At 37.6% G+C, this 13498-nt stretch overlaps 1 protein-coding gene across 1 annotated transcript in view; it reads right to left on the bottom strand.

Moving 5' to 3' along the window:
- Nucleotides 1–13498, bottom strand: part of LOC134213372 (calcitonin gene-related peptide type 1 receptor) — a 291025-nt gene that overhangs the window by 275134 nt on the left and 2393 nt on the right. The window contains exons 2-3 of the mRNA XM_062692383.1: nucleotides 1468–1814; nucleotides 365–844 (exon numbers count right to left, since the gene is read on the bottom strand). The gene's annotated coding sequence lies outside the window, so the exon portion shown is untranslated. The remainder of the gene's footprint in view (nucleotides 1–364; nucleotides 845–1467; nucleotides 1815–13498) is intronic.

Genomic DNA, 13498 nt, shown 5'->3' with positions numbered 1-13498 from the left:
TGCGAAGGAATATCATGCGTCTCCACTTGCATCGACGCACTGTCCATACCAAACAGTTTTGGTACATATTTCCAAAAAAAAAATATTTTTTATGATTATTCCACTGTTCTGATAGATGTCATGATGTATATTATCCATACTGAGAAAGACTAGACTTGTTTATATTTTAGGGTGTTAAAATTCCAATATTTGCAATATGAATCATGTTCGCGAGTCAAAACGGTTCATTCATGTCATATTCAACAATGTGGGCCAGTACTACACTCAAATTGATAACTACGACATTCAGTCCTAAACCCATCAAACCAGATGAGATTAATTCAATTGTATATGATTCTCACAACTTAGCATAAATTCAACCTACCTTGAACAGTCATACATCACGAGCCGCAAATCGACCACAATTCACCTAATCGCCGGCTGCTGCTTGCCCTCCTAATCTTCAAGTTCACAAACACCGACCAACTGGACAGATTATTTTCTTGCGATGCTGCTGTGCGCTATTCTTCTCCGCACAATGCAACAGCAGCATCCGATGCACTTTACCCGATGGACACGACGAACGTTAAACAAACAGAACACATACACGCTGCACTGTACGTGAATTGGCGATTACCGAGCGGCCTGCATTGCATTGCACATGTTTCCAAAAGGCTGTTGGGATTGAAACTTACAATCACGTATCTTGGCTTCCACTAAAAAAACCGCTTCGAGGGCAGTCATACTTGCAGGGTCTTAATTACGGGTTTCCTCCCCCAAGCAAGATACAATACACTGCCTGGCTGAACCACGACTTTTCGAACCACGAAGGTGTGCACAACGCGATCAAACGGCTGATACAGTCCTATTAAGACAATAATTATTCATTCTACCAGCGGACACCACGACAAAGTTTGCAGTAACTTTGTTGTTTCCACGAATCGCGCTAATCATAATTTTCTGCATAGCTAATGATGCATATCGGCATCGAGAACCGGCGCGGCGCGACAACCTACGGCTCCAAGACATAGGTCGCAGGGCGCATTCGCATACTGCACCGCAGCACTATACCGGCGCACTGGCGCTGGCTGGCTAAACTAAAGTTTATCGAACCCGAATCGATCACGGATTGAATCGTGCCACGTTGACACACAAATGCACATTAGGGTGACAGTCAGCATCAAGAACAAAGCATAATCAAAAACGCTGAAAAAGGAAAGGTATGTTTGAATTTTGGGTTATTCAAAATTGATAGTGTTAGTTAAAAAAAACTGACACAGAACGTTAGAAAGAACAAATTATCAAACAAATATATTTTATTCCTTTAAATTATTATGTTATGTTTTCTACGATTAACCATTTCCTCATTTGATATAGAGTGTAAAAATCATACTAAACACATATTGTGCAACACGTTGAACAAGATTGCATCGTCGCCCTAATGAACATAATTAGAATGAGAAATCCAAAGGTCTCGACGACGGGTACCGATGTTTTAAAATGCAACACCCGCCACGGCACGCGTACGATTCGCCTTCACCAGAGGGGTGACAATTTGCTCCAACCAGTCCGCCAATTGGTTGGCACCCGTGTCTGTTGCTTTTCCCGTTCAATCGCGACTCATTATCATAATTTGCTGATTCCTTTTTCGAGATGGACGACGGCATAAATCGTTGGAACGCGTTGTTTGCACTACTGTCTGGGTTTGAGTCGTCGTCCAACCGTTACTTTGAATATGCCTTGTCCATTGACGGGACGATTTTCTTCCGATTACGTGGCGCAGTAGTGCACTCATCGACCAGTACATCAATCAGCACTCAGCAGGAAGGATAGTTCTGCAAATGGGAAGTGGAAATGTAGGAAAATTATTAATAAATATGATTGAGAATAGACATTTAATTAATAGATATGCTTTAAATAGTCTACGACTGTACACAGGATTTTGTTTTTACACGATTTTTTTTCGCTCGTATTTTTGATCGTGTGACTTCAATTTGCCACCAAACTCTTCGCAACATGTTTCAAAAAATCCAGAATAAATCAATGAAAAATCACATGATAATTAATATACGTTAAACATTTAGGATGAGTGAAAAATTGAGAAAATGTAAATCGCGTAAAAACAAAATCCAGTGTATATATTTTATTCCCACTCAACAGCCTTATTCAGGGTGGCCACTGAAAGTTGATTTTCGATTTCCCGGTTTTTTCCCGCTTTTCCCGGTATTTTTTGTCAAATTGTCCCGGTTTTAATTTAACTTGAGAAAAATCAGGGTAAGAATTTTCATACTACAGTGTTGACCCGATTTTGTCACTGTCCGATTTTGTCTACCCCCGATTTTATCACGTTTTCGACCCGATTTTATCACGTCCCGATTTTATCACGTTTTTGAACCGATTTTGCCACCCCCCCCAAAAAAATTGTCATCCCTTTTATTTTTTTGTAAATAATACCACAAACAACATTTTCATGAAATAACTTTCACCGCCTGCAGTTTATAGCAAACGACTTCTGAGTACCTGGGAAATATTTTGTAAGCAATTATGACAAGAAATAACGGGTACCGTTCACGAATTTGGCCTTTCCGAGGCATAAAATGATTCATATTTGTGGAATGAATTAAAAAATTGGAAATATTTTTTTTCCAATTTTGTCACATACCCTGTTTTATCACCCCAAAATTCTCGCTTAACTTTTCAAAAGGTCCTAAGTAACATTTTTTTCATGATTTAATTTGAGTATTGCAATCAACAGATAAACATGAAATACGTTGATTGCATTATTCAGATTAAATCATGAAAAAAATGTTACTTAGGACCTTTTGAAAAGTTAAGCGAGAATTCACCAGGGGGGTGATAAAATCGGGATCTTACTGTACTAGATATTTTATTTTCTGACCAAACTAGAGGGCAGTTTTATATCGAAGCAATTAATAATTTGTAACGAACCTTTGAAATAGATACATTAAATTACCAACAACGTGTTATGCGATTGTGCCATGCAGTTAGTGTTAACCGGCATTTAATCAATATCGTATTGTAATTCTACATTGGCACCTAATTACAATTATTTGATTCTTTTATTAGTTGCAGAACATTTGTATTTTTTTCTTGCATGCACAACTTTCATTAGTTTCTGACAGTGCCAATGGAAATTGCATACCAGTCTAGTATGGTTCTTCCCTCTTAGAGCATAATGTTTACAGCACGGATTGAATCCTAAAGAAAAAGAGCAAGTCTCGCACTTATCATCTCTGTATACATATACGATATGTAGCATACCGCGAGAGACTTTTTTCGCAAACTGTCATGATAGAGAACTGATTCGGGAGACTATACCCCATGATAAATTTCTTTTAGAAAGCTCCAAATGCGGGGAGCACTGGCTCTGATGATGCATATCAACAAAAGATATTTTAGTTACTAGATAAAGATTGTCGGTTCCCTTTGTTCTACTGTCCGGAACATGTTGGGTACCAAGCTATCAAATCGTATGGATTTTCCTTCTTTGACATTTAGCTCCCCTATCCTCGCCAGCAAAAGATGTTCCGGACAGCGACAATCTTTATCTAGTAAAATATCTTTTATATCAACTTGTTCTACACAGCTGTGCAGTAACCAACACGAAAGAAGCGAAAACAAAACGAGAATCACCATTTTTCTGTGGGGGCTGCCTATCCGATTTTGTTTTTTCGCACTTGTATACAAGTTTGATACATTTGTTATCATGGCTTGTTATGATTCGGAACAGTTTTTGCCTCTCTTTTAGCGTTGTTCATTATCTATTGAGAGCTATTTCTGCAAACCCTGGCAATAAAACGTCTAGTATCTTATAGTGTAGCCGACATCTTTTTAATGTTCAGCTCTCGGTTTGATCTTATTCAGGATATTTCAAAGAATACCTTCATGAGTTACATCAGTTACTTTTTAAATTATCGCAAAATTATGTATGAGGAAAGACACAGTTCTTTCTTATAACGTAAATTAAATTTAATCACGGTTTTAAACTTAGAAATGAAGTAAGTAAATCACTGTATAACCTCATTATGTATAGTAATTGGCGTTACTTTATTCAAAAAATACAGAATTTTTAAACAACTATCTGTATTTGTGTTTAAAGATTTAACGCGAAGACAATCTTCGTTTCCGATCAGAATAATTATTCAGTTTTCTAAAAAAAAAAAAATTTAAACACATTTTAGGCAATCAAAACATTCCATTCGTAATTTATTCAATTTTACTTTTTGAATTCCTTGGATTTTTTATTGAAAACTTTGAATGTCCTAATTCAATATTAGTATATTGAAATGTCCTAAACTTTGGAACCTATTCATTAATCCCTGTGAAACAAATTAAAAAACTGTCTTAGAGTATCTCTTTCACCATCATAATATTACGTTAGTTGTAGAAAAATACTAAACTAAAGATATTTTACTCTTTACAATATTACAGACATATTCACGTAATTATTATTTTCAATGGTTTGTTGAATTCTCAAATATAATTCCAAACAACTCTTGAACATGTATTAAAATATATATTATTTACCATATTCATTTATTTTCGAATTCTGTTCAATTGGAAATCACATACAAATAACAGAAGTACAAAGGCAAGCTTGGACATTAGAGCAATAACATTCATTCGAAAGAAATGAATATCTCGATATTTGATTCTATGCTTTTATGCCTTACATCATAATATTTATGACATGTGGCCGGGGTTCTACCAAATCACACCAAGCGCCAAAAAAGTACTGATATTTGTGAGCAAGTTTTTGTTTAACAGATTTAATTGACCATTAATCGTATAGGTCCTATACAATGAGATATCTCTCAACCCCATAACTGAGGATATCGTACAACAAATATACACACGAATTGATTTAAAATAATTTCCGTTTCCTTTTACGTACGAAATATCACAAGTCAGTCAAAAAGCTGCTTACTAGAAATTGGAATCAAAATGATCTAGTGACAACACAAATTGGATCTGGGAAAAAGAAACTTATTTTTTATACCTCATGAATATTAAAGAGTAAATCTTTCCCTTTTGTATCAACTTCAACTTCAACTTTGAAGAATTTTGAATGTAAATTGCCAAAAAATATTTTACTTAGTGAAACAGTAACACAAAAGGTCAGAACGAAATAGAATTTAATGAATAAAGACAGATTTAATAGCTTTCAATAGTATAGAATACTATTAAATACACAGCAAATAATTTTGAAAATTCAACGACATGTAAAACTGCAGTTTTTCCCAACGAACGAATATACACTCGATATTCAAAAAAAAATTACTGAATTTTACAAGCAAGCACGGTTTAAATGTATCTTGATTCAAAAGAACAGTCAGATCGATTGAATGTTATGTTTATTTGCAGGCTCCAAATATGTGCATGAAAATAAATTTAAAATCACAACATATTTTTATCTGTGTAGTATCGAGTCTCCGGAGATGGCGAGTTCTATTCTGGATCCAGTCTAGGAAGTTTTCGGATGGAAAATTCTTTAGATTTCCTGGGCGCATAGACGACGATGACCTGATACAGCCACCATCAAGTTGCTGTAACCATTAATGACCGACTTGTGCTGCTCGGGATGAAGCTTCAAATTTACAGGCCAGTGTCGCAGCAGTGTCACAGAACGATTATTTCGAAACCAGTTCTACACAACTTTAACTTTCATCATACGAAGAAATTTTGTTTTATCATTATTTTTTTTTATAAATAGACATAGTACTGACAATTTTACTTTCAGCATAATGAGAAAATCCGCTACTAGGGTTAAGGCAGGCATTTTCGTCTTTTCGTCATAGTCTCGAAAACCAATAAAAGAGACACTTTTTTTAGTAAACTCATCCTTACCAAATCGTAAGCTCAGCAGTAACGTTCTGCTATAGTGAAGGTCTAGCAAATGGACGTTGCTTTCGTTGGTTTAAGCCCCTATGACGATGGACGGAAATACCTGACGTGTCCCTATGATGTCCGCCGATTAGCATGTTGCTGTCGGAGGTTACATGCTGCACTTGGTGTGAGAACCAAAGGAGTTGCCCAATGTATGCAAAAAAAATAATTAGCGAAAACCGCAGAATAAGCATATTTACCCCATTTTTGTCACGATCTCAAATTGGACGAAAGATTACGAAAAGTGTAAAATTTTGAGCTGCTGAGACCGTTACCGATTGTTGCGATATTAAACTGTAGTCATCAGATGGTTGCGGTTTGAATTTTGAAGAAAATTACTGACAAATCAATCCTCTCTTATGTAAAATAATGTACCGAAAAAGGACCGACTCACTGTTTATAATCCGCCTTTCGAACTACTAACAGCAACCAAACGATAGTCCGCATCTTGCAAATTGTGAATTGGAAGCTGTTGGAACTCAATGATTTACCGCTGAATAGCTAAAGATGCAATTTTTTCGATTATTCGAATTCGAATAATCAGAAAACTTATTAATACTAGCGAGTCAAGTACGAGACACTAAAGACGACCACACAGTTGTGGTCGAAATACGTATCTGCAAAGATAACGAAAATTAACTGGTGGAATTAAATAGAGAGTACTTAATTCGTCTTAGGCGGTTGGATTCTGCATAAACCAACGCCGAAGGCCGTCGCTGAGATCGCCGTTATGCATTAGGTTGTATATTGTACATTGAGAAAAAATCTTCTTGCATCAACTACCCAATAACCCAATCACAAATAGAAATACAATTAGAATTTAGACAAAAAAAAAATTATATTGTCGACCGATTTTGCCACTCTCTGATTTTGTCTACCCCCGATTTTGAAACGTTTTTGACCCGTTCTTAACACCCCAAAAAAATTTGAAAATATTAATCGATCGTTTCATTTTTGTACATAATACCGCAAACAACAATTTAGTAGATTGAGAGTTCGACTGCTAATATTTGAATATTTTTGAGGTTTTGACTTTTCAGTCTGTGGATTTTTTAGATTTTTTTAGAGAACCGTTTAAAATCTGTCCCAACGTTTCGGCAAATTGTTGTTGCCTTCATCAGGGGAAAAATAATGAATGTAGTTCTATGTCTTAGCAAAGGCGTTAGACAACAATTTGCCATCTCTATTTTATCACACCAAAATTCATCAAGGGGGTGATAAAATCGAAATATTACTGTATCACTGATACTGGCGATACCAACGTCAGCCACTTGATGATTTGAATAAAATAGTGCTCCTGGGAAGAATCGATTTCCCTTCAACCGTCTAAGACGAGTTAAGTATCCTCCATTTAATTCCACCAATTATTAAATAATATTTGGTGGAATTAAATGGAGACTACTTAACTCGTCTTAGATGGTTGAATACATTCCACTAAAAAGAGCTTAAAATATTTTTTTCCGATTTCCCTTTCCAACACTCAAACAGAAACCAAAATCAGAATCTTGAAAAAAAAAAATCCACTCGGCTGATATCGACGCCAACGTCAACCCCTCGATGATTTACCGCAGAAACTGCGACAGACGGCATCCAAATAAATTTCTGCTGCGTCTCCCGCCGACGAGTGCTTATGATTCTGCTACCGACTTCAACTTCCTTTCTTTTAGTAACACCACTGATGTTATGGTTGACGACGCCATTTTTCGCAATCAATCATTTCTTCTCATAAAATGCTGGTCATGCAAAGAACTGATTTTCAATCCACAAGACTTCGTTCTAATCATAAACAGCAACCGAAAGTTAGTCCGCACCTTGCGTAAAAAAAATGACTGCTGCTGCTTAGACCTCTTCATGTTTTTAAAAAGTATCAAAAATTCAACCGGTCAGTCCAGAATCACAATTCTTATGCTAAAATAATTCTCCAGTCAAATTTTCAGCTCATTCTAATAAAATTTCGAGGTGGCTCAAGTCAATTTAGTGTTTTTGGGCTATTTTCAATTTTGGAAAAAATCTAACAAGAGATATAAACGTCGAAAACTATCGCAACAACCTCAATATGGAAGCTTTTGGTGTGCTCTACAAGTCTTGTGAACATTGCGATTCGTTCCGTTCACGTTTTGTCCATGTTAAAGTGATTTTAAAGCTTTTAAGTGCACTAAAATACTGTTTCCCCAAACGTCGTTGTTCTACAAAATTCTTGAAATTAAGACAAATGATTGCTAATTTATTATATTATTATTCCTCTTTTTTCTCTGGAAATTTGAGTTATATAATTGCCCATGTGGGATTTACCGTTAAATTCTTAAAAATCAGAAGCTGAATATTTGTCATAAATTTGCACGCTGAGATTTCTTCAAACAAGTTGTTCGAACAAAACATAAATCAAATCATATGTTATTTAATGCTTACAACAAACGACTTCCAAATTTTCCAAATAATTTTTCAATAATTTAACGTATTTAATTACTTTATTAATAGATCAATTGATACAAAAATCCCCAAAATCGGTTGGAAGACGGCTGAGCCGATATTTCTAGATTACTTTTCGTGACGGTCTTAAATTTGAATCTACAGAATGACCCTCCTATCTTTCCGAAGGGCGTGATCCTTCGATCCTACGTCCTAAGTCTCAAAAATATCCCGCGAAATCTATGAGGAAGGGCACAGATTAGAGTAAGACAATGACGAAGGGATACCATAATTGTTCTCGTCATACACATTTCTGTATCATATTCAGTTTTACAGACTTAAACCGCTTGATCAGTCCTTCGTCGGCAAATACAATGCAGGTTTTGCTGAGGGTCGATCAACGACGGATAAGACGGTCAGTCGGCGGAGTCTGCTCATTTGCACAATATTTTCGTAGAAACAGAGGTAGGTCTAGTGGTGTTGATGCTGAAATAGTGGTTGATGGGATGTATTTGAAGTTGTTGAAGAATTTGTATATCTTGGAACGCTTGTGACATGTGATAATTACATGTACCGTGAAGATAAACACAAGTTGCAGCTGCGAATAAGGCCTTCTACGGCTTACCAGGTTAGGCCTTGCAACGAGCAGATGGAAACGATAATCAATCTGTAAAAAATATTAACTCTCGTAGTAGCCCTTTGCGGACATAATTCGTGAACGCCTGAGACGAACCAGTCAATGGCTGAAAGCCTCTTCAATAAAGAAGAAGAAGATAATTGATGTTTGGCGCAAAAGCATGAAGCCTGATCTGTATCAAGTGGGAGGACACGAACAGGTTGCTGGCGGTAGAATGGACCCTGTGGACCCTAAGCAAAAAAAAATGGTGGAATATTCTCCTGACTGACGGTTATGGAGCTCTAAAATATGTCAAACGTAGTGGTAACGAATTCATACCACTTGATCGAAAGACATTTAGCCGAATGACGCTTCGTCGACATTACGTCGAAAAGACAATTGGCGGGACAAGCATATTTCCATTCTGTCATCGTATGCTGGAGGTCAACGACCGCAAAGCCGCCTCTTTCGCCGCAACCATAAATCATAGGATCCCTCTTCCTTTTAAAGGGGAACGGATCCTGCATACGATGGCCGGCGTCGTCCGTCTACCCCCAGTAGCACGTGTCTACAGGCATCTACAGCGACATACTGGCACTCCTTTTTAGCCACAAAAAATAGCTCCATAGCTCAAAACTCTCGAAGATGGTACTGCGTGTACCGCGAGGCGTAAGGCAAGCAACCCAAGCATCTATACCTGGATCTCGGGCCATTGTGGCGTCAGATATCGAGGCCGACACTTTGCTATGTCCATCCCTGTTTAGTCTATGGGTCCTGTACAGCCGGAGTGGTGCAAAGGGCTGACTTGAAAGATCTCTTTCCTGTGCGATGTCCAGCTATCGAATTAACCTGTTGCTAGGTTAAATTTCGGACAACTTTTTTATTGAGGCGGCGCCGCCATGATCCTCTGAGTCTGACTCTGCTGCGATGTCCCGCTGGGTTTCAGTCTAATGCTTGTTTACAGATTGTGTTCCCGCCTCTACGTACATAAGGTATGCCCGACCCAGTCCCACTTCCGATCCCGAATTTCAGTTGAGATCTACCACTAGTGACAACGACAATGGAGCTCGATGTTTGATATCCAGTTGTGAGGCCATCAGTCACGAAGCATAAACCGCAGGCATCTGTTAATAAACGTCTGTAGTCGTTGAGTGTTTTCCACTGATACACACCATGTTTCGCTAGCGTATAGTATCCACCAACACTAAACACCGTAAAATCAAGGGGTTCATATTCGGTTGGGCAAACTCACCTGAGGGACCATCAGGTTATCTCCGAACAGGACATATGCGGCTTTCACACAATTTTGGTGGGAACCACTTTCGGATACCCTGCGAATTCGGTAGAATATTACTAATATTTGCTAATGATGTCCAAAATATACCACATTCCAAGTAAAACGTCAGCATAAGTGATGCCCTTGCCGACGACACAGCCAGCATTACTACCCTCATCTGCTTTTTTTAAGAGGGACCTGCATTATTTCATCGGCTTCTAGGCCTGGGTCAAACCCCGTATGTGAGGCCCGCAATCAGAGGCATTCGGGCCTTCCATAGTATTATCCAAGGTTGTAAGTCATCCAGCTTTCACCGCCGAACAAACTGTTATTCAATTTAATCGTGACTAGATTCAAGTTCTTTTATCTTTGTGTTGTCCCTATGTTGGAGCTGAAGATGACTACGTATTTAACCCCGTACCTCATCCAAACGCACCGTTAGCCTTGGCCTTTACGACTAGTAAAGAACTAGTTCCGGTCTAGAATATTCTTTGGTTAGAAAGATTTTTGAATCCCTGAATAGGTTATGTCGGTAGATGGGTCATTTTTGCATATTTGAGCAAAAATTTTTGAAATGCTGTGAACTCTCCCCTTAACTCGATGTTCTGTAACTCGATATTTTCCCTTACTCGATGAGAAATTCGAAGTAGAAGTGAAGAGTAAGATGTGAGAAGCGAAAAGTGTGAAGTGAATAATGAGAAGTCAGAAGGGAGAAGTGCGAAGTGAGTAGTGAGAAATAAGAAGTGAACAGTGAGAAGATTGAAGTGGGAAATGAGACGTAAGACGTGAGGACTGAAGATATGAGCAGAATGGATACGTTTGCATGCGTTTTGACAGTTTTTCCATGGGAAACTGTCAAAACGCACGTAAACGTATCCATTCTGCTCCGCTCTTAAGGGATGAGAAATAGAAAAATGAGGTGAAATTTGAAAAAAATTAGAAAATATTTATTTCTTCCAACTTCTTTTTTTCCTTCTCCCTTTTTTCCTTCTTTCTTTTGCTTTTCCTCCTTCTTTCTTCTTTTTATTTCTCGCATCCTTATTCTTGCTCACCCTTTCTTCCATCATAATTCTTCTTCTCTTCCTTCTTTTTACTTCATTCTTCAGTCTGTCTTCTTAATTTCTTCTTTTTCCTTATTTTTTCTCTGTTTTTCTTTCTTTCTTATTATTCTTCTTCCATTCTTTCTTCTTCCTTTTTTTATCTTTCTTCTGTCTTATATCTCACTATTCACTTATCACTCTTTACATCTCGTTACTTCTCACTTCTGAGCATCTCTTATTTCATATTTCTTGCGTCTTTTTCCTTCACTACTCACTTCCAACTTCTCACTTCACAACTAACATATCTCACTTATCACCGTTAACTTGTCACATCTCATTTCTCATTCTCACTACTCACTCCATCTATTAAATACTCACTTCAAACATCTCATTTCTCACTTCTCACTACTCTGTACTCACTCCAAACAATTAATTTCTCTCTTTTCACTATCCACTTTGAACATCTCACTTCTCACTTCACTTAATAAGGAAACCAATTTTAACTATTCTGCCAAACGGCTTTCGACCATATGACCCTAAACCATATTTCTACATGTTATGAAAAGTTAAGCGAGCCGAGTCCTCTCTGGAGTGGCCTCAGCCATCTCCAGTTCCTAGGGAATGTGATATGGTCGGTGGAGAGAAGAACAAGCTCTACCTTAACTCTAATTTATTAATTCTAATTACGTGCTATAAGGCTTGTACGCGACAAAATCTGGACACCTTTAAACACGTATAACTTTTGAAATATCTCATCAACGAGTGAAATATTTCGTAGTTTGATGAATCTATGTCTGTACTTTCTGAAAATATATTTCTTATGAGTGGTACAAGTACGTAGTGAATAATGGCGTCGAAGGAATTGCAGGTTCGGAAAGAATTGTGTGCAGTCGCAATTGAAATTCGGGTCTCTCGATCCAGAAAATGACTAAAAACATTTTGTTTTCATGTGAACACTGCTCAAAGCGTTTTAAAATTTGTCGATGCTTGTTCGACAATATCTAAAACGTCAGAGAGTGGAACAAAAACGGATTTTATGAGCCACCAGAAGGATACGAGCTCGAAACAAATTCTACTGAGGATGCCAGATCATTCGGCACGTATTATTTCTTAGAAAATTCAAATGTCACCAAGCTTCGTGCATACATCGAAGCATCGATAAGGAATGAAGCCATTTGAAGTGAAAAACGTACCGAATTAAACCAACAGCAGTTTATTTTTATTCTTAAAGTTATGTGTCCAGATTTTGTCGCGAAAAAGGCTTATATACATTGTCAGGTAACTATCGAGAGGTAAATATTCATAATTATTTACCCGTCGATGAGCTGCCTGTTTTTATCATCCTAAACAACCTCGACGGGTAGTTGGTAAAGGACAATGTAGTGGTAGATCACCATATTACTCATCCCCTATGAGAAAATAAATGATGCACTATTTAAATCATTTATTTTTTCGGATTAGCTGCTTCTTCAGCTAGGAATTAATGACTAGGTGAATAATGGTAAAACAAATTTTGCAGATTGGTTATTTTACAGATCCTGCACTACAAAGGCACCTCTCAAGGCACGGCAGTGAACAAAGGGTTGTAATAACGACTTCGTCTCGAGAAGGATCATTACACCCTGCAAAACACCTAGAGTAAATACAAAAAAAAAACAATTAATTCAATTAAAGGCACCTCGCCAAGTTAATCCGTCGCTGATAATTGGATGCGCTGCTGCTGGACGATGTGATGAATCTTTCCTGTCCTCAAACGTCCTGCGAACTGCTCAACGCATCCCACCGCTGCCACCAATGAAGTGAGCCGTCGTCCTCTGGGAATGTGATATCTGGGAGAGTTACCAAACGCCTTTGGTTCTACCTTAACTCTAATTTTATTATCTACTTACATACTATATATATGTACATGATCAGGTAACTATCGAGAGGTAAATATTCATAATTATTTACCTATCGATGAGCTGCCTGGTTTTCATTGTCCTGATCTACCTTGACGGGTAGATGCTTTGAGACAATTGTAGTGGTAGATCACCACAAAAGCTTTTGATATTTTGGAGATAATAAATATAAATGTGTTCTCTATCTCGATACCTACCTAATTTGATGGTCCCTACAATATCGAGTAAGGGAGAGTTCACTGTAGTACAATATTCGTGCCTGGGGGCTTTTTGGAGCTACAATGATTATATGACCTTCCTTGAGCTATCATAATGTGTACAAAATAAGGCTCTTGGTGCACAAAATATGGTGTTTCATCGGCAAAACCTGATT

Source organism: Armigeres subalbatus, chromosome 2 (genome assembly GCF_024139115.2).
Source record: "Armigeres subalbatus isolate Guangzhou_Male chromosome 2, GZ_Asu_2, whole genome shotgun sequence".
Lineage (NCBI taxonomy): Eukaryota > Metazoa > Arthropoda > Insecta > Diptera > Culicidae > Armigeres > Armigeres subalbatus.
This window is presented reverse-complemented; position numbering and strand designations above follow the sequence as displayed.